A 24,092-nucleotide genomic window follows, 5' to 3' on the forward strand; every position below is an offset into this window, starting at 1 on the left:
GCTTGGGCCAAAAATCTTTCAGTTATCCCTAAATTTTCTTTCTCTCACATTCCACATTCTGTTTGTTAGAAGAGCCTGTAGGCTCCTCTTTTAAATTATATTTACAGTCTTACTACTTTTTACTATTTCCACTGCTGCCATCCTGGTCCGAGCCACTCCCACCATTGCTTGCCTGGGTTGCCGCAATAGAGCAGTGCCTACCCAGGGAGTTTTCTTAGGGCTTAACTAGACAGACTCACGGATTGCCATAAGCCACGTTTGATGTCAGATGCATTTGGAGGGGGTATGGGACAGCAAACAGCTTACCAGCAGAGAAGCTCCAGGTGTTCTCTTTAGAGCAGGTGCTTGTAGCAGTCCAGGTGTTCTCTATGTCTCTCCCCGTGTGCAGGTGAAGTTCAGGTGTGAGTCATGAGGCTCACGTGGGTGGGTATATAGCCAAGGTGGCTTAGCAGCCCCGTGTTCCACGCGCCTTCATCTTGTGTGGCAACCCGTGAGCAAGGCTTCCCGGCTCCCTACGAGGTACCTGCCCAGCTACAGGAGTCATGACACTAACAGCAGCCTAAGGATCTGGCCACTCACCAGGTATCTGTACTTCCTCCCGCCCTTTGCAGTTTACCAGCGGGTCATTTTTACCATAAGCAGCGTTGCCTGGTAACACAGCTGACATTCTGCCTGTGTGGTTTCCTGGGGAACAGAGCTAAGTTAACTGAATCCAAGAGCCATTTCTCAGGCTGAAAGACAAGAGTTTTACTAACACTTCCGTGACAAATAGCCTCCTACCTAGAGGTCTCCCTGCTTCTGTGCTTCTCTGGCCTTTTTCCCTACCATTTCCTCGCTCAGCTGTTCTAATGCGCCAGCTGTGTTTTCACCTCGGGCCTCTGTTGGCTCTTCCCCATGGCTGGAACATTCTTAGCTTCAGGTGGGTATCTACCTGGCTGACTGTCTTTCTTCCAATCTTTGCTCAAACGTCACCTTTTCAAGGCAATGTATTCTGACAGTTTAAAAATTGCAACCCCTGGCACTTATCACTTTATGATTCTTTTCTACTTTTAAATTTAAAGTTTTTTCATTTTTAAAATTAAAAAAAAGTTAGTATTTCTCAGAGATGGGGTCTTGCCCTATTGCCCAGGCTGGACTCGAACTCCTGGGCTCAAGTGATTCTCTCACCTCAGCCTCCGGAGTAGGTGCGGCTGCAGGCACGCAGCACCACACCTGGCTCAACTTTCAACTTTTGATAGCTTCTCTCACCTTCTTGTACTCTACAGTCTACTTATTATGATGTCTTGTTTATTGTCTCCCACCATTAGCATGTAAGCTGCGTGGGGGCAGAATTCTTCATCTGTTTGTTCATTGCTATTATCTCACCTGCCCAGGGCAGTGCCTGACACATAATTGATGCTTAGTATTTTTTATGTATGTAATGAGTCTTGAACAAGACGCGCATCTCCGTCCCAGCTGTAGCAGGGTGGAGGTGAGCAGGCCAGGACTGGAGGGATGATTGATGCAGTCGACAGGTGTCTTCCGTGTCTTGGCAGTTCTCGCGTTCAGCCAGGAGGAAGGAGGAAAGAGATCCTGGCCAGGAGGGCACACATGCTCTCCTTCCTGCCTGGCAAACCTCACTTGTCACGTTCCCTTGGCCGGAACTTTGTTATATCGCCACAACCAATTGCAAGGAGAGCTGGGAAATAGAATTTTTAGGCAGGCAGCCATGTCTATGGCCGAAGCTTGGGAGTGCTAGTAAAGGAGGGGGAATGGGTATCAGCACAACTTGATGCTTAATATTTTTAATTAAATGAGCACCCCCCTTACAGAGGGCTTACTGTGTGCTGAGCATTTTAAAATATATTCATTTAATCTTTATGAATCCCTTTTGAAATAGGGATTTCATTGTCGTCATCCCCCTTTTTATAAACATGGGATTTATAAGTAAATTTTAATGGGAAGACTGGTTTAAATTGGGACTGGCATTGTCTTTGATATAGCAATACATGTTATTTTTTATTTCTGAACAATGTTCCCCTTTTGTTTTAATGGCAACTAAAGCTGAAAACAGGACTTGTAAAAATATGTGGAAACAATTGGAATTAGAGCCAGATGAGGCAGGGGTTTTTTTTTTTTTTTTTTTTGGTCAAAAACCCATCAGAATTCTTCAAGACTTTTATGAATTGAATTCATCATGTTTCTTCATCGTTTTCTTTTTCAAGTTAGTGAGATGATCTTTGGTAAAGTCCACATTGCCAAGCCTCAAGAAAATGATTATGAATCCATATATTGTTCTTATTTCATTTATTTTTTTATCCCCATTTCTCAGCACGCACATGCATTGTTTTTAATCTGAACAAAACATTAATAAACTTGAATAAAATAAGTTTTAATGTAACATTCTATCATGTCCACCTTCCTTACATCTGGCATCTTGTTTACAGCAGTACAAATTTTGCTTTCTGTGAGAAAAATATTTTAAGAGTGAGGGTCGTCTGGAAGTTTTTTTTCCATTTCCTGGGAAATAGTGTTTGAGAAATGAGGTTTTTTGTTCTTTTTTTTTTTTTTTTTTCATCAGCCACTTTAAAATGACCTCCAACAATTACTGCCTTGTGAGGTTTTAGTTAGTTTTTAAGTCCTACGCAGAAGACTTACAAATGTAAGAACGTTGTTACCTCTCGCCTAGAATTATTTTTTGGGGGGGAGGAAAATCGGCTTCCCCTCCTGTCTCCCTCTGTCGTGGACCCGTCTCCTCTCCCTAGTCCCCTACCCCTTTGCAGGAGCAGGGAAGGACTTTTTTCTTTTTCCAATAGTTGGCGTGTCCTTGGTGGCAGTATTGCTGTGTGAAAAACCACCCGAAAACAATGGTTTTCAACAAAAACAACCATTTATTTTGCTTGTAAATATGGGAGTTGCCTGGGCTTAGCCAGGCTTTCCTCATGTGTGTTCTCTCTGGAAGTAGCAGTCTGCCAGTGGCTTGAGCTGGGGTCTTAACTCACGGCCTGGCAGCTGGCCTGAGAAGAGCCAAACAGCCGGGGCTACTCTCCCTAAGTGTCCCCTTCGTGCGTTCTCTCCACGTGGTGGCCTCGGCGTAGCTGGACTCCTGGCAGCTGCATGTCTGCACACAGCCCTCGCTGTGTGGCCTTTGCGGTTGGCATCGCGTCCGCTGGGCTCTGTCTGCGGAGACAGTCACACGGACTGCCCAGGTTAGGGGCTGGACTACATCCAGCTTGTGGCAGGAAGAGTTTCAGAGGGTTTGCAGGCTGCGTGGCTCTTCCCTGTTACCTGTCAAAGTCAGAGCGGTTGGTGGGGAGAGCGCCTGGTCATTGTCAGAGAAGAGGGCTGTGCCAGCTCCTAACCACAGTGACCCGTCATGGAAACACAAATGTCCGTGCCTTTGCTCTTCACATCCTGGCACACTTGACCGATTTGGAGCATTCCTCAACAATTTTTAATGAACATAAATCTTATCAATAGTTCCAGATTTTCTTTCTGATACTGTACTTAGTTCAAGACTCGCAGAAATCCTTGAGTCATCTCTCTCTTTAACCACCATTATTTTTCTATCTGCTCCAAGATAGTGAGTGCCTGCCCTGCACCAGACGTCTTTTAGTCATCATCCAGGTGTCTCTTAATCTGTTTTCCTTCCTTTCTAGTTTTATAGTCACTGTCTGAGGACAGGCTTTTATAATTTCTCACCTAGATTACCGCTTCCTCTAGCTTCTGCCACCTCAGTACATCTTCCTAAAGCTCAATTCGATGATCTTGCTTCCCTCGTTAAAAGCCCTCTTGGACTATCTGTCTAAACTCCCTGAAATGTGTATTCTCATTTCATTTGTGATTTGGTTCTAGTCTCGCTTTCTGACCTTATTTCTTGCCACTCCCCGCAAACGCACATTTTGTTCCAGCTACACTGCGTTTCCCACCGTACTTAAAATTGACTGTGCCTTCTGCTACTCCTTGCCTTTCTCTATGTATACAGAAGCCCTATTTGTAAAGTATTCTTTGTTAAAAAAAAAAAAAAATCTTTCACATTGAATGCATTTCATGTCATACTATATCATGGGTGGGAGATACTGAGGATTTCACAATAAATTTATTTTAATCTTTTGCAAGTAGTGCAAATGTGGTAAATACAATGGAAACCTTCTGCTGTTTGAAGTGAGCCCTGTGATTAGACCAAGTGTAGGAGAGAAAGATTTTCAAAACAGTTATCCTAAGTGAAAGATTTCAGTCCTCCAGTTTTGGTTTCACGTGTTACTGTTGAGTGAGACATTTCCCTTAATGCAGTTTATTGATCTCTCAGATGTCAAAGCTTTTATTTAGCTGCTGCTTTTGATTGTTTTTTTAAAAAAAAAAATCAAGCCTATGCAGCTAATTTGTTGGCTTTCTCTGCTATTCCATTCTCTAAGATTGTTTGAGGTTCCCTGTGTAAGTCAGTGACTTTGAACAAATGAATGTTAATTAACTTACGAAGTTGTTGACATTGTCCCCTGTCATTTATGATACTTCTTAGTTTCATAGGCTGGCTTGCTTTCTCTCCTCCCTCCTTCCCTTCCTTCCTGAGATATAATTCACATACCATAAACTTCACTCTTTTAAAGTGTACAATCCAGTGGATTTTAGTATATTTGCAGAGTTATGTAACTATCACCACTGTCTAATTTTAGAACCCCAAAAAGAAGTTTGGTACCCGTTGGCAGTCACTCCCCTCCCACTAATTTATAATATTCTATTGCTATAGATGTGTTTACTTTCTTAAACATTCTTTTTTTGTTGTTGTTTTTGAGATGGGGTCTTGCTGTGTTGCTCAGGCTGGATAGGAACTCCTGGGCTCAAATGATCCTTCTTAGCCTCCTGAGTAGCTGGGCCTACAGACACACACCGCTGTGCCTAGCTGTAGCTTTCTTAAAATTCTCAGTAAATACGGTTATTGACTTTTTAACTGCAGAAATTCTTCTAGATCCTCACCTAGGTTATATTAGGGTTCTCCAGGTAAACTGAACCAACAGAATGTGTGTATGTGTGTGTATATGGTGGTGAGGAGGAGGAGAGAGAGGGTTACTCTAAAGAATTGGCTCACTTGATTGGGAGGCTTGGCAAGTCCAAAATCTGCGGGGTGGAGACCCAGGGAAGAGTTGCAATTAAGTCTGCTGGCAGAATTGCCCCTTCTTCTGGAAAGGTCAGGCTTTTGCTGTCCAGGCCTTCAACTCAATGGATGAAGCTCACCCACATCTGGGAGGGTAATCTGCTTTCTTCACAGTCTGCTGATTTACATGTTAATCTCATGTAAAAATATATCTTCACAAAAACATATGGAGTAATGTTGGATCAAATATCTGGGTGCCATGGCCTGGCCAAGTGGACCCGTAAAATGAACCACCATACAGGTATTTACTGAGATGTTTAAAGGGAGAAAAGTGGGAAGAACATTTAACTGGAGAACAGGAGAATCCCTTTCTAGTCTTGGCATTGCCAGTGAGAAGCTTCACCCGTGGGCCAGTCTCTAAACCTCTCTGGGCCGTAGGTTTCCCCATCTGTTAAGTGAGAAGGTTGGACGTGAGCAGCTTCTCCTTCCTTCCCTTTCTTGAAATGAGTTCTTATGTGGAAGCTTAATATTTGAAAGGAAAAAATTTGAGGGGGGGAAAAAAAAGCTAAGTCATCTCTAAGGCCTTTTTGAGCTCTAACGCCTGTAATTGTTACAGTTCTGATTTTGGATTTGTTATTTTTTCGGTATGAACAGGCTTTTTTTTTAGGAAAATAAGACCTGGATTAAAAATTCAGTAAAAGGCTTATACACGTTATTCAGGTGTGACAAGTAAAATCATTCTTGGTAAATTGAAATTTCGGTACAAATCGGCATGGTCTGTAGTTTTAACGATTGCACTTTCTGGAGACTAAGAGCATCTACGGGTGGAGAGGCTGGACAAAGGGCTTAGTCACCTCCCAGGCAGGTGGGGACGGAACGGGATGATGCGAGATTTCATCGCGCTGCTCAGAATGGCACACAATTGAAAACTTATTAATTGCTTATTTCTGGAATTTTCCATTTAGTATCTTCGGACAGCAGTACCAAACTGTGGAAAGCGAAACCCTGGATAAAGGGGGATATGGCCGTACAGGTTATGCGGTGTTGGTGAACGGCACAGGCTGCGTCACCCTGCCTGGCGTGAGATTGTGTTCTCTCTCTCCTCCCAAAGGCGAGGCGGAGTCTGTGGGAGATTGCCCTGGGTGTTCAGCTCGGGGAATTGGATGGGGGAGGGACTGAGCGAGGACCATTTTCTCGTGGGCCTCCCCTTGGTGGGGTGGGCTGTCGGGCTGTCGGGGCACAGCAGAGCACGGCCGACGCAGGGCAGGCTGCTTCTCCTTTCCCCTTATTCCTACCTTAAAATATCTCTGTGGAAACTCAAAATTTCAGGTGAGGGATGATATCCCTCTCTAATTTCTAACGATGCTTGAATTTTTTTCTTCTATTTTGATGAAGTGGTCTTGGGGGATATTGGAACCGGGAGCTAAGTCAGATATGCGTTGTTAGGTTTTTCATCTGAACGTTGCATCTCCTTTTATTTGCGTAAAAGCTGATTTGGGTATTCAACAGAAAGGAAGGAAATGGTTTAAAACCTATTATTTTCTGGAGACACTGTTACATCTCACCGTGGATGTAAGATAAGGTTTGCAAATACATTGGGTTTATGTGTTGAAGGCAACACAGAAAGTTCCCCTTCCTTTGTCATTCTGCCCTGCTCTAAGCTCCTCTAAAGACAGTAAGACGGAAGTTTGTGGAGTTGTTAATATTCATTTTATTGAATAAAATGTTCGAAAGTCTGTATTTTCTTTATGCTTATCATTAATTATCAAGGGCACCATTCGTTTAATCAACGAATGTTTGTTGAGTGCCCGTGAGCCAGGAGATAAATGTCAACAAGGCAGTCTCTGCCCTCCTGGAGCTTGCTTTTTGGTCGGGTAGACAAACATAAAACAAATATTGGATGATAAACTCTATGATGAAAAATTTGGTTTGGCTGGAGAGTGACGGGTGTTGGTTATTTTAAGTAGGGCGTGGGCGGGAGGGCCTCTCCGGTTGCATTTGTAGTGATCTGAATGGAGGGAGGGAGAAAACCACGGTGAGGGGAGCCTCCCAGGCAGAGGGATTAGCACGTGCACAGGTCCTGAGGTGGAAACAAGCTTCTTGCGTTTGAGGAATAGCAGGAAAACTGGCCTGGCTAGAGTAGGGGAAGGGAACGGTCGGAGTTCATGGACCTGCATTTGATGTGAAACTAGTGGAGGATGTTGAGCATGGCTGGAGTGAATACGTGTATGTTTTTAGAAGATCACTGTGGTGACCACGTGGAGAGCTGGGGAATGAGTAGCTGCAGGGATACCTGTGAAGAGTCTCCCTCCGTGTTTGGGCCGGAGGTCATGGCGGCTCAGCCTAGCGGGGCAGCAGCGGATCCAGGGGGGAAGGGGTCAGATGAGGACAGACAGTGTTTGGAAAACAGGGTTGACAGGGCTTGTTGATGGATTAGATGTGGGGGTGTGAGGGAAGGAAAGGAAACAAATGCGATGGCCAGGTGTTTGGCCTCAGCCACTACAAGAATGATGGTGTTATTTGCCGAGATGCAGCGCTGGAGATGGGTGTACAGAGTCGGTGTGCAGAGTTGAGTTTGAGGCCCTTCACGCATCCATGTGGTGCGTTGAATTTGCTGACGGCATGACCCTGTAGGAAGGGAGGAAAAAAGATGTGAGATTTTTGTCGCCTTGCAACTGCTATTCTCACTTTTCAAAAGTAGTTTGGAGGCGGTTGGTGTCGAGTTGGAAGTTTCCTGTACTCCACCCTCTTCAGGGACGCCTTGCAATTGTCTTTTATTTTTCTCCTTTTGGCTTGCTCAGTCTTGTTGTGTATCATGGTAGATTTTTATCTTTCACATTTCTGGTAAATGGTGATTATTAGGAAGTCGAGCCAACTGTGTATAAAAAAAAATGTAAAAGACATTCGACAGGGAATGTGTTTTCCAAGGCCCATTGTTCACCACGAAAAGGAAACCACTGACTTCTTGTTACATCAGTGTAGATAAAATTATTTGGTGAGCACAGTACTCCTTTGTGACTAACACTTTTCATAGTGTCACCAAAAGAAATTATTTTATGCAAACAATAAGTTAATGGGGAAATGTAGGCTGTTGTTACAAGTGGGGATTTATTCAGTGAAAGCCCTTTAAAAAAACCCGATTTCTCTTCATAACATTTTAAATTCGTCCAATCGTAGAGGTAGTTGCTATAATTTAAATTATGAAAAAATTTAGCTTGAGAAAGTAGTATGTATGTATTTAGTTGTTAATTTCTTGAAATGTAATTGAAAATTTTACTTTTAAGGGAGAAAATTTAGCAATACAGTATGGTGGGAATATTTACTTTTAATCTGAAGCAGAAGAAGGAAATCCATATTTCTGTAGATATGATTAATATTACAGTGAGAATTTACTTAAGGTATAAGTAGACTATATTATCACAATCTAGTATATCCCTTCCCTTTGTAAATTTATGCTTAATAGAAAAGTCTCAGGTACTACACTTGATCTTAACCAAAAGGCAGAGAAGCGATTTGTCAGGTACAGTGTGATTAAAAACAACAGAAATTCATAGTGGAGGAGGATGTGATGGTAGGTTTGGGCTCCCTGGAGACCAGCCTTCTCGAACCATTGGAACTTTATCCTCTGCCCCTGTGTTCCACTGTCCCTGAGTCCTGAGTCCAAAAAACAAAACATAAAAAACATCAAAGATACATCTTTGGCAGTAACAAAGCCTCCCAATTTCTGAGCATCTATGAAACATACATCTGGGGACAAGAGTCTCAGAACAGCTAGGGGTTATAAACTGTTCAGGGTTTAAGCTTTGTGTATCATAGACACAGTTGTTGTATAAACGTGACTCTTCCAGTGTGTAGTGATGGCCACTTTAAAAAAAAAAAAAAATCTGTGTAACTTGCACATGTGACACATTCACCTATAACGTGACATGTTTTGTGCTTCCCTGTGCCTGCCCCTCTGTGCTCTACCTCTCAGACTCTGGGCTGGTTAGAGGATACAGTGGCCGTAGGTGCTTACGGTCTAGTTAGGGAGAATTAAGTAAGTCAATAAAAAAAAAAAGCATATGTTAGATAGTGATAAGGTCTATGATGAAAACTAGGTGGAAATAGGCTAGTGACTTGGGATGCCCACTCGATACGAAGCGGTCTTCTGAGCCTCTCTTTTCTCGTTTATCAGTTGGGAATGAGGATAACCTACCTCCTTAGAGTCTGGACTTAGTTGAGTTGCGTGCGAAATGCACGTAGCAGAATACCTGGCATCACACCTCCGTGTTATTCTCCTTTTCCCTTTCCTTCTGTGATTTGAGTCATCCAAATCTGTGATGTGGTGTCACATAACACACCTCAGCTAGACTATGTCCGAACCATGTCCCTGTGTGGTTCTGAAGTTCTCACTGAAAAATAACAACATAGGTGAACCTCGAGGGCATCATGCTTAGTGAAATAAGCCACAAAAGAGCAAACACTGTATGATTCCCCTTACATAAGGTGTCTCGAGCAGCCAGGCTTGTAGAGACAGGGGTGGCAAGGTGGTTGGGAGGCTGGGACAGTGACCATGATGGTTGCAGGGATTCAGTGTTGCAAGATAAAGAGACGTGGAGATGGGGGTGCTGGTGGCCGCTAACAGTGTGAGTGTCCTTAAAAATGGTTACGATGGTAGATTACATGCTACAATTATAGTGTTTTACTATAATTAAAAAAAAAAAAGGTAAATGATAAAACTATTTTGGTGAGTTTCCGCCATTTTGGTAGATGTTAGTGGATCAAGTTGTTCTTGACTAAATCATGAAATAGTGGGTGGTGGTTCTTACATCATGAATCTCTGAAGTTGTTCTTGTATTTTATGGGAATTTATGTGCGATGCCCATTAAATGAAAACTCTGTTGGAAATTTTTATCATCTTAACTTCCAAAGATGTCAAACCTTAAACTGTCGATTATAGAGCAAAGAGCACAGTGTGGCTGGAAAAGACACTTTCTATTGTTTTGTCAACTTAGAAATTGTTTATTGGGTGTTCATTGTGTTGTGTGAACAAGGGAAACAGCGTTTGTTGCGTGATACCTGCCCGCTGTTCTTCTAATTTAACACTTAACAATACTTAGGATACTAACAATACTTTATAATCTTTACAAAACAGCCTTGAAAGTATTGTTCTCACTTTACAGTTAAGAAACCTGAGGCTGTGAGTGGATAAGTGATTTTCTCCTTTAAAAATGATTTTAGAGGAATATCAATACATAGAAAGGAAGGGAAGGCATTCCGGATGGAAGAAAGTGTGCGTTAGATCCGAGTGTAGGAAAGAATGGGATGTATTTGCACAGAGCAGAGAGTTCAGCCTGATTGAAGTCTGGGTAACATGAGGGAGATGGGCTAGCAGTTTAGTTTCTTCCTTCAAAATCTTGACTCTAAGGGTAATGAATTCTTGGACTGTATTCTGTAGGCATTGGGGGCACCATTGAATTACCAAGCCAGGGGCTTTTGTGATGAGAGTTGTATGTTACGAAGCAACATCTGAGATGCATGGAGGGGAGGGGAGGGGAGGTCAGAGGCCAGTTAGAATGACCACTTAGAATCTCTTGCAGTCATCAGGAAGTGGTTGGGGTCAGGGTGCAAATGACTGGCAGTTGAAGAGTAAGTTGAGAGTAAAAAAAAAAAAAAAAAAAGAAAATCGAGTAAGTTTTTTTTGGGGATGTGGAGCTTATTGGTCACCTGAATATATAGGTCAGATGTAGGTTTGGCTTTGAAAAGGGAGGATTCTTAGAGGTGTGTGAAAAAGGCCTTCACACATAGGCCTAAGAGCAGAGGAAGGGCTTAGTCTTGAACTGAATTTGAAGGGTTGACATTCGGCACCCTTTTTCCGTTGAAGGGATGAGGGTGTCCATGGAGAGTGTGGGACTGTAGTGGGCCTGGGAGTTTGAAGAGTAGACAAGTTTCAGCCTCTGTGAGAGGGAACTCGGCAGGGTCTGTAGTGTGACAGAGAATACTAGTAATGTACTTATGTTAGTGTTTTATACAAATAACTTATGTAGAGCAGAAGCTCTCTTATGCAACATTGGCTGCATAGTATAGCAGCAGTTGGGTTTGTTAAGTAGAAAATTTGTTTAAAATGAGGAGGAAAGATATATACTAATATTCTATGATTGATAAGTGTGTAAATGCTTATAGTAAGTACATCGGTGTTTTGATGTACAGCCAAAGTGTTTTCGTTAGAATGTTTTTAAAATGACTTGTCTTTATTAAATTGTATAATTTAATGTTTAGAGATAAAGCATTTTATTTTTGTAGTGTGTGTATATATATATACATGTATATATATATATTTTTTTGAGACGGAGTTTTGCTCTGTCGCCCTGGCTAGAGTGTAGTGGCATCATCATAGCTCACAGCAACCTCCAACTCGTGGGCTCAAGAGATCCTCCTGCCTCAGCCTTCCAAGTAGCTTGGACTACAGGCATGCGCCACCATGCCCAGCTAATTTTTTTGTAGAGACAGAGTCTCACTATTGCTCAGGTTGGTGGAGAACTCCTGGCCTCAAGCAATCCTCCCACCTTGGCCCCCCAGAATGCTAGGATTATAGGCGTGAGCCACCGCACCCGGCTGCAGTTATATTTTTGATGTAATATTTAACTAAACTACATAATTACAGTATTATAAATACAACTGACATAAACAAATTTTTGGAACAAACGCAAATTACTCCTGATAGGCATGCAGCTCTACTGTCGATAGGAAGGTGAGGTAGCCTAGCAGAAAGGACTCCTTCCCCCTGAGGAATCGGAACTCAGAAGTTGTAGCTTGTTCATGGTTTTAGGATTGGCAAGAATCTGGTTTTACCTTTGAATCCAAGGGTTTTCCCAGTATGTGGAATTGTAAGGTGACAGGGAATAATACATCAAACATTGGTGAGTGGGGAGGAAGTTACAGACTGTAGATTTTTTTTTTTAAAGTATCACCTTTATCGAGATACAATTCACATACCATGCAAATCAATGGCAAATGTACAGTTTGACGTTTTTATATATTCACAGAATTGGGCAACCATCCCCACAACCAATCTGTAGAACATTCGCATCACCTTCGAGACGAAACCCTGCACCCGTGAGCAGTCCCTGCCTATCTTTTCTCTTCTGGCCTTAGGCGACCAATCATCTGTTTTCTCTTTGTATGGGTTTGTCTATTCTGAACATGTCATGTGATTGGAATCGCATCGTGCGTGGCCTTTTTTGAATGGCATCTTTCACTTGGCTTAATATTTTTATGATTCATCCATGCCGTGGCGAGCGTTAGTGCTCTATTCCTCTTTACAGCAGGATGATACTCCGTGGGATGGATCTGTCATGTTTTGTTTGTCCACTCATCCACTGATAACGTTTGGGTTGTTTCCTCCATTTGGCTGTTACAAATAATGCTACTGGGAACGTTTGTGTACCTATTTTTGTGTGATGTATGTTTTCATTTCTCTTGGGTGTCTACCTGGGAGTAGAATTGCCGGGTCGTATTTAACCTTTCCGGAACTGCCAGACCTTTCCTTAGGGGTATATTATACGGAAGCTGCTCAAATGTTACCAACTTTTATTTTAAACATGGCTCTTACTTAATAACCAACCCTATTTCCTTATTTTGTATCTTCCAGCCTGTCACATTCCACATTCTGCTTCACACCAGTGACTCACCACTGCTCTGCGCCCGGCTGCCCACTCGAGTGCCTGCAAAGTACAGGCTCCAGGTTGAAAAAGCTTCTAGATGGATCCTTTCCAAATTTGGTGTCTTTTCTACAAACTCTGTGCCTCAACAACCATTTCTAAGTGGTAAGGGTATGTACATTTTTTAAAAAAAAGAATAATAGAATCATAGAGATTTGTAAAGCAGTTGTTATTTGGATGGCCTTTCTCTTTTTGTATATGAGTTAGTCTTGCCCCCCCCCCCTTTTTTTTTGCTCATTTTTTTCTAAATTACATGTAAAAGTAGTAGTAAAATCAGGCTTTTGGAGACTTCAATACATTCTTTATTTAAAAAAAACATTCTTTATATATTTCATTCTGGGTGCATCAGAACATGCAATACTTATAAAGAATAAATATAAAAATATCTGAACAATTTGATGTGTGTGCACTTTATGTGTTTAAGTACTCTGTAATCCCTTATTGTAAGGCTGGGGTAGTTTATTCTGTTACTTACTGTCTTTCCCTATTTTTAGGGAGTTTGAGCCCATTAAATCAAGGACATCCTCTTCCTGGCAATTGCAAATTATGTGTATATATATATGTGTGTGTGTGTGTGTGTGTGTGTGTGTATATATATATATTTTTTTTTTTTTTTTGGAGAGACAGGGTCTTGCTCTGTTTTCCAGGCTGCGTGCAATGGCACAATCATAGCTCACTGCAGCCTCACTCCTGGGCTCAAGTGATCTTCCCATTTCAGCCTCCCGAGTAGCTGGGACTACAGGTGCATGTCACCACACCCAGCTAATTTTTTAAATTTTGTGTAGACACACGGGCCTGTTATGTTGTCTAGACTAGTCTTGAATTCCTGGGCTCAAGCAGTCCTCCTGCCTCAGCCTCCCAAAGTGCTGGGATTATAGATGTGAGCCTGGCTCAACGTATGTATAGCCTTATGGCAATGATGAGAGAGGTGTGCGATGTTAGCTCTTTTTATAGCTTGGTACTGTGTGTGCCTTTTCATATCCTAACATTTTTTTGGAAGCACAGATGCCAGTAAGCCAACAAGTTTTCTGGACATCTCTGAGATTTACTCAGAGCACATTTTGGTGGGAGGTAGAGGAGTAATATTGAGCAGAACAAGCTGTTGAAATGAGAGACCTTTATGATTGAAGTAGGCTCATTTTGAGCCAGTCAACAAATATTTACCAAATGCCTACTATTTTATGAATTAAAACATAGAATGACATTTGAATGACATATGAATTAAAACATAGAATTAAAACATAGAATGACAATGTAATAAAGAAGTAAGTCACCAAATGGAAAACCATGGTGTGAGATGAAGGTGAAAGGCAGGGAGGTAAAGTGAAAAACAGGGTACATTTTAGCTCTAGTTCTAATTGCATAGTATTTTTGATTGCCATTTAATTAGCCTTAATAGACCTCGGTTTTGTCACCTAGGAAATGAGTGAATCAGACTAAATGGTTTGTAAGCTTGTTTTGGTGCTTTCATACACCTAACATGTTATGACTGTAATGAACAAGTTGTGTTGTGTTGTTCTGTTTTTTGTTTTTTTTTGAATATGTTTTCTTTCCTAACCTGACTGGTAGAGACACTTTTGGTCTATTTTTGTTGAATGGTGGGGCATGAATAATTTCTTCACTGTCAGAACATTTTTAAGTTAATCCTTCTGTTTTGAAGTTGATGTCTTTTATGCCTTTTTTTTTTCCACATTCTTTTCTTCCTCTCCTCCAGGACCTTCCTTCATTTGACTCAGATGTTCTTTTTCTGTCCACTTCTGTCTCATGTTAAGGGCTTTCAGTATGTTTCCTCGACCTGTCTAGCATCCGTTATTTTCACCTTGGTAATTTCTCAAAGTCACTACCACTTAGACCAGTGGTTCTGATTCTGGACCCTTTATAAAAAGGCAGATACTTCTGAAACACGTTTGGGAGATGGGTGTGATTCTTTGGCGGGTAGCTGAAACCGGTTAATAAACCAGCATTAGTTCACCAGGAAGTCTGCAATGTAAATAAATAAAGGGAAAGCAGCCATAGACAAACATAAATGAATGGGCATGGCTGTGTTTCAGAAAAACTTTGTTTGTATATACAGGTGGTGGACCCCCTGCTGTGGGTCATTAGAAGTTGCAAAGTAGTGATATTTTAATACTGTGATTTCTTTTTATTAGCTGGCCATTCGATAAAGAGAAACTGGGCATGTATTTGTTGCCTAGTAGAACAGCTTCTTTGATAACTGCTTGGTTATCTGGTATGAGGAGGAGTTCCGGGCACACTGGACATTTCCTCCCTGCACCTGGGATCAGCAGTTTCTCCAAGGAGACTAGATTCCTTTTTTGGGGAATGGAATGTCAAGACTACAGTCTGGACTCCAAGGGTTCGTGTTGCTAATGGATCTATCATTGTTTCTAGGTCTTTTTAGTAGTCAGCCCTAGAAAAAAATTTTTGTTGAAAGATAGAGTACCTCATGAGTTCATACTGATACTTACAATTCAGTTTCAGCACTACAAGACTTTTACTTAATCTTTTTTGACACCCATATGTTTCTCAGTTAAGAATCCTGGTTCTTAATGACACCGGGAATAATATAATTAGAACATTAAATAAGTTTTTGTTTATAATATCCCCATCATACACATGACAATATCGGAACAGCAATACCACCAACAAAAGTTTTGTCTCTGGCTTTTTTTTTTTTTTTTTTTTGCTTAATATTATGTCTGTGAGCTTCACCCATGTTATATGAAACAGTTTTTTTTTTTTTTCATTGTTGTGTAGTGTTCCCGTGTGTGAAATACCACCATGTATTTATCCATTCTCTGGTTGATGAATATTGGAGTTGCTTCCAGTTTGGGGGCTACTGTGGACTCTTTCTTAGGTGTCTTTTGGTAGATACATGCACTTTTTTTCTGTTGGACATACACTCACGAATAGAATTTGCTATTCTTTTTTGGATTTAGTGCATTTTCCCTAACAATGTTTCCTCGAAGTACTGTGTGTATTAGTTATCTATGGCTTAACACAGTGAACATTATGATCTCACAGTTGCTGTGGGTCAGTTTCTTTGGGATGCAGCTTAGCTGGGTGCCCCTAGCCAAGGGGAGGTGATTATATAAGGGTGTGAATACCAGGAGGGTGGGGATCATTGGGTCCCCTTGCAGACATACAACATGATTTAAGTCATTCTTAACAGTTATTCTCTGTTTAGTTATGCTGCCAGTTGGTTATACATTTAAGTTCATTTATTTTATTTTTGATATTTTAATGACTGTTCTAAAATGTGATTTTGTTTTATAGTCACGTATAACAGTTTCATGGTTCCAAAGTCAAATCCACAAAACAAGATATGTTCGTAGGATTCTAGCTTCTATCTCTGTTTTCTCCCTCCCCTTATAAATAATCATACTCTAAAAAAACTTCAGTTTTTCTGTTTTTTCTTTTTTAAATATAAGCAGGCTATCTATTCATGTCCCCCCTTTCTTATATAAATGATGAATACTATGTGCCTTGCCTTTTTCACTCGATATATTCTGGTGATCCCTCCTTAGCGGTGTATTACGAATTCCTTTTTATAGGTATAGATCCCATTGCGTGAATGTGCCATAGTTTCTTTGCCCAGTTTCCAATTGATGGGGACTTGGATTGCTTCTCATCTTTTGTTGATATAAAAAGTACTGCAATGAATAACCGTGTGGATACGTACATCTTTTCATATTTTGTCATTGCATATTTGGGACAGGTTCCTAGAAGTGGAATTGCAGGGTCAAAGGGTAAAAGAGTATGCAAGTTTACTAGGTATTTCCAGATTTGTCCTCATAAGAATTGTACTTCTCTGTGTTCCCATCAGTAATGTAGGAGTGTCTGTTTGTCCATACATAACATTATCAACAGAATATTTTGTCAAACTTTTGGGCATTTTTGCTAAACAGAATCTCATTGTAGTGTTAATTTTCACCTCTTATTCTGAGTGACATTGAGTATCTTTTGTAATAATATGGTAAAAAGGCATTTGCATTTATTTTTCTGTTAACTGCCCACTTCCTTAGCCCCCTTTTCTCTAAGTTTATTGGTGTTAAATTTTATAAACTCTTTGTACATTAGAAGTATCAATCTTTTTTTGTTTGTTTTCTTCTTCCTGACAGTTAAATAGAGGTATTCTGTAATCTGCTTTCAACCTGGTTCATTTTCTTCCCATCCTTTTCCATTAATGTTACATTTATTCTTCTGTCTAAGTGATCATTGAATATTTGATTCCACTTACACTTCTCAGACCTATTCCACTGTTCCTTCAAATTAAACATGCTTCAGATAGAATTTAACTTTATTCACAAACCCGATGTTCTTGTTTTCCCTTTATCATGTAATAATGGCATTGCCATTTCCCCAGTTGAGAAAACGAAGTGACCTTTTGTGGCTTTTTTTATTTTTAATTCAGCAAGTATTTGTTGAGCATCTACCAGGTTTCCAGTACTGGGCTGGCGCTAGGTAACAAATGGTCATAAGCCCATAATGGGGGAGTGGATATTAAACACACACACACACACACACACACACACACAGACACACACACGTCTAAACGTGTGGTTAAGTATTCCAAGAGAGAATTTAAGGATTGGGACATGTTATTAGATTGGAGAGGTTATGAGTTGCCTCTCTGAGAAAATGGCACTTAAACCAAGATCTGAAGGATGGTTAGGATTAGCCTGGTGAAAACAATCAGGGTGCCAGTTTCCAGACCCAGAAAACAGTATGTGGAAGGATCCTGAGGCAGGAAAGCAGTTGAACTTCTAGGAACTGAAAAGAGCAGTTTGGCATTGGCCGGCGGCTGGTTAGCAGACTGTCGCGGTGATTCTGGAAGGTGATGGAGCCTATTGTTCAGTTGCAGATACTCTCGGTTCTACTTCAAAGCTTTGTTCGTTTGCTCCATATTTTTATAGCCACTGCCCTACTTCAGAAAGATCTCTCTTGACTGCTGGCATCGGTTTTTAAAAATTGGTCCCGCCCTATTTTAGTTCTCGTTCCCCATCCATTCTGCTTCGGAAGATAACTTTGGGAAATCGACAGTTTGTTCATATCGCCTCCTTCCTCAGAAGCTCACGGGGGCTCCCTCATTGCGGAAGAATGAGATCCCACCTGGAACTGAAGTCTCTGTTGTTATTTTCTTTAGGCTTAAAGATCTACTCTCCCGAGACTCCTTTCTTTTAGGCAGCCAAGGCCGATACTTTCCTTCCTCTTTTCTTACCTCGTCTTCCATCATGACGTCTCCGCCTCCCTTCCCTGCACCCTGCAACTGTTCTGCTGGTCTGTAGAGCCCCTCGGTCAGATGGATGTGGTTTTTTTTTTTTTTTTTTTTAACTTACATACTCTATTTTCCTTTGCTGTTATGTCAGTTCTAGGATTTATCATAGTCTGTGTCATACTAGAAATATTCATGTGTTTGGAGTGCAAAAAATCGTGTATTTTTTCATTTTCATAGCTGATAGGACTCGATAGATATTTGTTGAATCATACAGGTTAGGGAGCCTTCCATGTGGTGGACCACTCATTGAAACCTCTTATAAAAGAAGCAAGTCTCATGTACAGCTTTACAAAAATTTTGTATGAAAACTTCAAGGAGTGACCTCATTTAGAGATAGAAAAATCTTACTTGCCTTTTGAAGCAGTCTTTACAGTTCAATGCACATCCAATAATACTTATACTCTGTATACTTGTTTGACAAAAAATATGTTTATATGGCTATTTCAGAGTTCTTATGACTTAGCAGGGGTACTGGCATATGAATATTTGATTACCATGGTGGTTGAGAAAGGCCAATAAAATCATGACTATGTAGCGTATTTAAATGCATCTCTGCTTTTACCTGAAATATCTTGTGGACTAATTGTCCACTTGGCTAACTTCTTAGCATGTAGGTTAAATATAATAGTCTTCATATTGACAATGATTAGTATACGTGATTCTCATACTTGATTTTGTTAGTATATTAGGGCCAGCAAGTGTGCTGCTTTTGTGAAGAGAAGGATACTATCATTTACTGCCTACAACTTGCAAAATGATGTTATGTACTGTCTTTTTCTCATCCTTATAGGTTTCCCTCTTTTTTCTTTCTTTCATCCCTCCTTCCCTCTCTCCTTTCTTCTCTCCATTTCTTTCTATGAATGAGTTTCAGTCACTTTGTCTAAGTTACCGTAGTTTAGTATTGCGTGACTCTATTACATACTGTGTGCTGCCTTCTCACGAGGTCATTTCTCTGAAATTATAACAAAGATGAGGTCTTTATAGATGTGTTTGACATGTGACTTTTCAGATATTAATCAAACTTTTAGTCTGTTTGGATCACCTTGAATTAAATGACTGTTTTTGTCTCCTAATACATATTTTTGTTTTTGAGACACAGTCTTGCTCTATTGCCCCAGCTACAGTGCAGGGGCATCATCATAGCTCACAGCAACCTCAAACTCATGAGCTCAGGTGATTCTCCTGCCTCAGCCTCCTGAGTAGCTGGGACTACAGGTAGGTGCCACCACACCCGGCTAGTTTTTCTATTTTTTGTAGAGACGGGGTCTTGCTGTAGCTCGGGCTAGTCTCGAACTCCTGACCACAAGCAATCCTCTTGCCTCGGCCTCCCAGAGTGTTAGGAATACAGACGTGAGCCACCGTGCCCAAAATGAAAGGGTTGGGTGACTATAATAATTTTGGTTCCATGCTGAATGGAACTTATTTTTGTCATCTGAAATGTGGTAGAGACTAAACCTTTTTTTAAGCCTATTTCAAAAGTAAATTTCCTAAAGTATGTTGCATATTTTTGGTGTTTCAACAATATTAACTAATGAAAAGTATTTTGGTTGTATTATTTTAAGGTAAAAATGTCTTACTGGCAATTCTAAATGAGTTTGCTTAAGATTAAATTAGGACATTGAGTCTTAGTTTCTGGAATGTGATTTTAAGGTTAAAAAAATTACTGTGAAACATTCACTAAGGCAGGTGCTTATAGTAGGAATCACATAAGTTATCTTGGTCTGGTGATCTTCGATCAGAATGTATTTAGTTTGGAGTAATGAAAGTTTTTATTTTGAAAACAGAGTCTATAAAAGCCATGTAGCTCTCGGTTTGACAGGTTTATGAAAGGCTTCACAGACAGAATTGTCGTAAGTGAGATATTGCGTTTCACATAGGATTTGTGTAACTAGTAATGATGGTGAGAAACTGATGAGGCAGGAGGCAGGACTCGGTTTCTCACTTTGCCCTCTCCACATCTCCTTTTGTCTCTCCTTTTAAGTCCTGCATCAGTATTACAGCTTCAAATATAATCATGGCATTATTTCAGAAGCCTGATATATTAAAAGATAATCTCTCTCTCTTTCTTTCTTTTCTTTTTTTATAACTGCATTGGTACCATGTTGGAACTTTATGCACCCTCTCCTAGGACGGTGTAGGCGGGATGGTCCCGTAGCTGAATGAGTGGCAACATGTTACGAATTCTTCTGGTCGCAGACGGCATGTATTTGTCATTTGTGTCCCTCCCTGCCTGGTGCAGTGCACGATACATAGCTGGCTGGGCTCCGTTCATTAATCATACTGTACCTGGTGTTAGGTTTGTAGGAAAAAAAAAAAATTTTTTTTTTTTTTTTTTTTTTTTTTTTTTTTTTTTGCGTTTTGTTTTACTCTAATAAATCTTCCAGTTAAGGTTTACATCTAGCCTTAATGATTTAAATGTATACTAAAAATTCTTAACAAGAAGAGTGGCGTGGCCTAGATTGGGAAGTGCATCCAGAGACAACATTGAAAAGATACTGTTCAGATAAACTTTAACTTCACTAAACTGAGCCAGGGGCCAAATCTTCTCTCAGAATAGAGCAGGAAAAAGAAAAGAGGCATGTGAGGACCCAGGAGAAAAAGGATGATTTAAGTGGAGTGGAGGGAATTTTCCTTTGAAACCACAGATAGGACAATCGATCCCTTGTGTGCTTTGTCAGGTTTTCCCTGTAATGTAGCAATTGGTGACCCAGAATTCTGTAGCTGATTGAATTATCACTGTGTTTAAACTGTTAGCATCTGTCTTTGGGAAGCATATATTTTAGGTTAAAGATTATTTTAAGAGTCTTGGCCAAAATAGGAGACTGTCACTTTCCTTTCTGAAGTTGTTCATTGGACTTTCATTTAACGGCAAGAAATTAACAAAAGAGGATTGAATTTAGTCTTCAAATAAGCATCTCTGATTTGTTAGTCATACTATGATTTCTCAAAAACTAGTTTTGTCGTTTTCCATATTTGTGAAGTTGAACAGTTCTAGCTAGCAATTATGGGTGTGTTTGGGTTAAAATGAAATGATGTGTTTAGCCAGTCACACATAGTAGGCCCTCAGTACTTAGTGGTGGTTATTGTTGTTATTGGGTATTTAATTAATTTGGATTTCTAGGGCAGCATTTCTTAGGGTGCAGTGAACCAATTCCGAATGCTACCCTCCTATATTTGTTATCTGTTTAGACTGACTTCATCATGGTGAAGAATAAAGGCTGTTTGTGGGGTGGTGTGGGGGTGGGGCTCATTGACTTTTGTATGCAAGGTTTTTCGGAGTTACTGGGTATGCACTGGAACGTGAGGGATTAGGCTTTGTGGCATGTTCTATATGGTCATCCATAGTGACCAAACTGATCTGGAATGTTGTTTTGTTACTAACTTTGGAATGTGTTATTTTCTATACAGAGGATGTTGATCTGAGTAAATTGCTTATTATCCTTCATACATTTCCAGAGAGGGGATGTCAATCAACATGAATCTCATCCAACACAGTATTTTCTTTCATAAACATGGGGGAGGAGAGGCAACACCGAGATAGCACCCTTTGGGACAGGGCCAGGAGCGCTTGCATAGCTCAAAGCGTATCCGACAGCACCCAGCTTTGGAAGTTACAGCGTGGGGGCTGACGGCCCAATTGTCTTGTTTATTAAGCCTGATTATGCTACTTACATGGCTTTTAAAAAATACCAGCCAGCCAGCTCCTCAGAGAGAGGCAGGAAGCCGTTTGTGCAGTTGCAGACTGTCGTTCCAGTCAGTATGTGGGATCGGAGGCTGTCACCTCTTCCTGAGCCCTCTGCCACTCACGTTGACGAGTGTCTCCTTTGTACCTAACTGCAGCTTGGACACACTCGGGGAACTTCTCTCAGAGCACCTGAAACGCATTGTCACACATCTCTCCTCCAGCTTGTCTGTAAACCCCCTGATGGTGGTGGTGGTGGTTGTGTCCGTGTGCAATGCTGCTTGGTGGCGGTGCTGGCAGCTCAGACTGACCTCAGCGAATGTTAAACGCAGGGCTCCCTGGGTCTTGTGGCAACTCCTCAACAGCAACTGGCTCGACGATGTCTTTCAACTTTATTTCTAACAATTCCTTCATGAAAAGTCTCTGGAGACTCTATTTCCATTCTGTGCCATCCTCACCATTCCCATTCTTATTTCTTCTCCACCAATGCACATTCTCTCTTTCATTTATTTCTGTATGTCACCCATGAAGCTTTAAAAAGCATGCTTCATTTTAGTTAGTATGCAATTAACATTTAGAAATCCAAGGAAAGGTGAGAAATGTAAATGAGAGCTGGAAATTTAAAATTGGCGCCTGTTAAAATACATTATAGTATTTTATTTATTTTTTTTTTTTGTAGAGATGGGGGGGTCTTGCTATGTTGCGCAGGCTGGCCTTGAACTCTTGGTGTCTCAAGTGATCCTCCTGCCTCGGCCTCCCAAAGCACTGGGATTACAGGCATGAGCCACCGTGCCTGGCCTGTTTTGTGTGTTTTGTGACGCGCATTACACCCCACACAAATATATATACATATATATAATACGGTGCATATGTTTTAACATTTTAACACTTATGAATTTTCAAATACCATACAATAGCATTGATTTTTACGTTTAATAGTGTGTGGAAAACTCACATTTAAATGACTGAGACCTTGACATTTATGCTTAGTTTGCGCATTATCGGTGGAATTTAATACATCTTGACTTAGTGCTTTACTATTTATATGAAAGCCACTTTGCTGGTCTCTGTGGGAGATGGAATAATGTGTACACCCTTTAGGGGATTACAACCTGACAGCAACCATTAGAACCACAGAATTTTAGGAATTCTTTCAGGAAGAAACTTTGGAGATTACCTTCTTTTAGGGCTGTGTTTGAGCAGCAGTCCCTAATTCTTACCCATTTTGTTGTCCCCTTTGCTCAGTAAGCAGGGGAGATGCAGCCCAGTTTTTTTAGTCTAGGGATTTACAAACTGTGAAGTCAAGAAGTATTTTGGTGGGAAATGACTAGAGTATAACACCCTTTCCTCCCTAAATAGTTTAGAGACTATCAAAGTATGCTGCAGATTGCTTAAAATATCATATATCAGGTATATGTATACTGGGTAGTTATTTAAAGTGTACTATGAATATTTTTTTTAATGCAGTTTTTTATTGTGGCGGAAAGAGTTTGGAAGACCTATCTCTAATCTGTCCACTCCCCCCTTGCTTTAAACCCGGGGAGCAGCCTTTGATCCCTCCGTCCCCAGATATGCTACTTGGCCTTTTTGCTGTGTACCCTTGAGATCATGACCTGACTCCAAGGTAATGTGTTTTCTACACAGAAATCGGGTGATATTTTCCCACAATACGTCTTAATAAAAGATGTGCGGTGAGGTAGTTTTTTCATTATGCTGGCTTTGCTTGATGCCTCTGGGTACAAACAGAACAGGTTGGTGGCTCTAACTGTTAATCTGTAAGTATTGCTTATGATGTGCCTAACTTGGTACCAAGATGTGATTTAGACGCCAAGAGAATTTGGATTATTTAATACTAGTACATAATAAAACTACTTATCAAATATTGATGTGGGCACACACAGAGGCATAATTGTGTCCTTGTAATGCACAATATAAATACTAATATTGTTTTGGAGAATCAGCATGGTATGCTGAAGTCATGGTTTGGAAAAATGCATTGTAGTATGCTTTCATCTGTGGGAATTACTGGCAAGTATAATTGAGAGAGGCTAAACACTGTAGTTGTTTACTTCACTTCTGAATTTGGCTTAAATATTTTTGATGTCGTTATTTTTCTTATCACTAAATTTTTCTAATCGCTCAATTATTGTCCTCTAAGATCTATGGTAGGAGCTAAATCATAACTGTTTGATGCTATTTTAATAATTATATTTTCTTGTAAAGATACATTTTAAAGATAATTTCCTCCCACCAAAATCGTTTAAAAAATATTTAAACAGGGAGCACACTAGAAAAAATGCTCACGTGCCTGTTCCTCAGCTTCAGCATTTATCAAGCCGTTGTCACCTCTGTACCCACTCC

General features: G+C 40.6%; 1 protein-coding gene and 1 pseudogene across 1 annotated transcript in view; one reads left to right on the forward strand and one right to left on the reverse strand.

Annotated features, from left to right (window-relative positions):
• FRYL (FRY like transcription coactivator) overlaps window positions 1-24,092 on the forward strand; it is a 211,089-nt gene that overhangs the window by 18,020 nt on the left and 168,977 nt on the right. The window contains exon 2 of the mRNA XM_069458471.1: window positions 12,702-12,876. The gene's annotated coding sequence lies outside the window, so the exon portion shown is untranslated. The remainder of the gene's footprint in view (window positions 1-12,701; window positions 12,877-24,092) is intronic.
• LOC138375221 (U2 spliceosomal RNA) lies at window positions 8,456-8,584 on the reverse strand (annotated as a pseudogene).

The sequence above is a fragment of the Eulemur rufifrons genome, chromosome 24 (assembly GCF_041146395.1).
Source record: "Eulemur rufifrons isolate Redbay chromosome 24, OSU_ERuf_1, whole genome shotgun sequence".
In the NCBI taxonomy this organism is placed as follows: domain Eukaryota; kingdom Metazoa; phylum Chordata; class Mammalia; order Primates; family Lemuridae; genus Eulemur; species Eulemur rufifrons.